Here is a 3,287-nt window from a genome sequence, read left to right as displayed (position 1 = left end):
CAGAGCAGAGGCATGCAGGGGGATTTCAGGTATGTACAGTTGACTGTTTCCCTTTTTTTCATCAACATTAAAATGTGCACTGTTTTTTTAGTTTTTTTTTTAACTTAATGCGATTAGTATTAACTAGGGTGACCATACGTCCTCTTTGTCGCCCAAAATGTCCGGGATTCGGCTTTTGAATGAATGGCGACTGTAGAAAGCAAAAGCCGAATCCAGGACATTTTGGGAAATCTCGAAATCCCGGCTGGACATGTCACCCTGTGGTGGTCTTTTCATCACGAGTGCTGTGTCATGAGTGATGTGTACGTGTGTGAGTACGTGTGCGTGAGTGTTGATGCACAGGTGTACGGGAATGGTGACTTGCCGTGGAGGCCTTATTGTGCCCTTTTATATCGTCCCTGCTGTCACCCCTCGGCTCCTTTATCCTGAACTCAGATGGCGCTGACTACTCAGGTCGCTCTTTGTGTATTTTGTTAAATTATGTAATTGTTGTCTACATTAAATGTCTTTGATGGGTTGTTCTTTGAGCTTTTGTAAAGACTCTTCTTATCTTTAATAAAATTTATATTTTTCTGTATCCACGTCTTCCGCTGATTCACTGTGAAGTAATTTAATTTAGTATTGTCCCTGGCAAGATTCCAGGGTGGCGTAGTCGCCAGCTGTCAATCTTCAATCCCTCCGTGTATCGCCACATAAACATTTCATAACTAATTGAAGACACTGGTATTTTGTAGGTTGGTGGGCACAATGATGCCACCAGAGTTGAATTGGGGCGAATGGTAATGGAGAGACTGCTCTCCAAACTCCAGAGTGCAGTGAATCGCCAGTCGCTGGACTTAGATTACTTGCAATTTATATGCAGTCATGAACTTCTTTTCATTACATCCATCCATAATCAAATTACAATACCAGACGGACTCCTTAATGAACTATCCAACTTAAAAAACACAGTGGAGAGGCAAGTGGAAAACAACATTGTACCCATAACTGCCCTTGAAGTGCAATTTGGAGTGAAGGGAACTCCAAAGTTTCTTATTTACAGAGAGCATCTTCAGAATCTTGTGAGTATGCAGCTGTCTGTTCCATGTATTGCCCAGCTTCTTGGTGTGTCAACAAGGACTATTAATCGCCGTTTCAGTGAGTTTGGCATTTCTGTAAGAGACACATATACAAAGATCTCAGATGAGGAGCTTGACAACCTTGTCAGTTCAGTGAAGGCTGAAAGTCCACACCTAGGCCACAGAATGATGAAAGGACAGTTGCAAGCACTGGGTCACCGTGTGCCATGGACAAGGGTTTGGGATTCCGTGCATCGAGTGGACTCTGCTGGAATATTTGCAAGAATGACGCAGTTGAGATGTGTCGTCAGAAGGACTTATTCTGTCCAGGGCCCACTGCATCTTGTTCACATAGACACCAATCACAAGCTCATAAGGTCAGATTCATGCATCATACATCTAGCAATTAATTAAATTGTAAGGTTGCAAATATCTTTTTACATATATATACAAACACACAGGGCCATAGGGTTTCATAATCATTGATGAAACGATATTGGTGCTGTGCAAAACCCTTAGTTACAGCATGCATGCATATATATGATGACTGTGAATATATATTCACTGACTGTAAACTCACATGAATTGCTCATATCTATACAATATAATTGTAACTTACTTGTGTTCACTGACGCACATGAACACAACCTGAAGCTTAACTTATAAACTGAAACGTAATCGGTTACTAACGTAACCTCGGTTCTCTCTAGAAGAAGCCTGAGCTTAGGAGGGGACTGAGAAATGTGTAAGAAATGGAGGTGAGTGACGCGCGCGACCGAGACGCGGGGTGGCTTTCTTATAACGTAAAGGAAGTGACCGTGACCGTCCACTTCTGACATCCCTTGTGAGCGGCACCTGTTTGCGCGGCTCGAACAGAGAGGGAGAGCGCGGGAAGGAGCGAGCGTCATTATGTTTTGCGTCAGCGTTTGTTTGCAGGCGTGTGTGTATAAAAAACAGGCTCGTTTACTGCAATATATGTATTTCCAGTCGCCTGAGCTTAGGAGGGGACTGAGAAATCTGTAAGAATGGAGCTTAGTCCGACCTGGGTGGGGCTAAACACGTTTCTCTCCTTTCGCCAGTGACGGGGGGGGGGTAGCTTTCTTGTAACGTGAAGGAAGCTATAGCCCGAGACCGTCCGTTTCTGACATCCCTTGTGAGCGGCGCCGTTTGCGCGGCTTGACAGAGGGGGGTAAGCAGCTGTCTATGATAGCAGCGTTGTCTGCTTCATCCCCTGAGGCGACGGCAGTGCGGGAGAAAGCCGGCCGCTGCGCGTCGGGAGGTGGGGGGGAGAAGGAGATAGCGAGGCTCGCGGGAGGGGCTCCGGCGAGCGCTCAGCTACTGCATCCGGGTCCGGAGGCAGGAGGAGGGTCCAACAAGGCGAGTCGAGCCCGCAGGGTCGACATCGGCATCTCCTCGGAGAGTTTGCAGCCGCCCGAAGTAAGGGCGAGGGCTGCGTGGTCGAGGCCCAGGCAGAGAGCGCAGATCACATGGCGGTCGCGGTCGCTGTCGCTGAGCGGGGCTCTGCACGAGCCACAGGGGGAGCGAGGCATTTGCAACAACGCCTCGCGCTCTTTTAGATGCAGTGTGTCGCGGGGCGAACACACAAACACACACAACACAGAGCAAAGAAGGATATAATCCGCCGGATAGCGGAGCAGGCAGGGAAGGCTGAAGGCGGCGAAGACGGCCGACTTCCTCAGGTTGATATCCTCGGCGTGCTGGTCGCTTGTTTCAACGGCGGCGGCTTCCTCGGAGTCCAGCGATGCGGAGAGCGTCGCTGAAGAGACAGAAATCAGTGAAGCAGCCTCTGAGCCTCGCTTGTATACGCTAAGCCACACCCCCTCTTTCGCGGGCTGTGACGCATGAGGCGCGCCAAGCGCGCTCATTGGACGTGACGTCACGTCTAAGGCTCAGCGATAGGCTGCTGCAGTTGCTGCAGGGCAGCCAATGGGCACGCTAGTAAGCCTGCCCTAGGTCTGCGTGCTGCTGCACTGCGTTGACAAAATTATAAAAATTAAGGATAATTTTTTGGCTTCAGATCTCGAGAAAAGATGACTTTCCCGTAGCGTAAGCTAACTTACGCAATACGAGAGAACCTCTCGTAAGAGAACTCAACTGACAGCCATTCTCTGCAAGCCAGGGCATGCCGCAACATGTCAGAAAGGGGGCGGGGTCTGAGCGAACACACCTTGTACATGCTTGGTCAGGCTCACATCACTTGAGCCTTTT

At 49.0% G+C, this 3,287-nt stretch overlaps 1 long non-coding RNA gene across 1 annotated transcript; it reads right to left on the bottom strand.

Annotated features, from left to right (window-relative positions):
* Positions 1-836: 836 nt before the first annotated feature.
* Positions 837-1,732, bottom strand: LOC309511219. Its single transcript, XR_014210529.1, has 2 exons — positions 1,678-1,732; positions 837-1,400 (listed from the first exon to the last, which is right to left on the bottom strand). It is a non-coding gene; the product is annotated as an uncharacterized lncRNA (long non-coding RNA).
* Between the last annotated feature and the right edge of the window lie 1,555 nt (positions 1,733-3,287).

The sequence above is a fragment of the Leuciscus leuciscus genome, assembly GCF_965113295.1.
Source record: "Leuciscus leuciscus genome assembly, chromosome: 12".
In the NCBI taxonomy this organism is placed as follows: domain Eukaryota; kingdom Metazoa; phylum Chordata; class Actinopteri; order Cypriniformes; family Leuciscidae; genus Leuciscus; species Leuciscus leuciscus.
The sequence above is the reverse complement of the archived record's forward strand: the minus strand, read 5'-3'. Positions and strand labels throughout refer to the sequence as shown.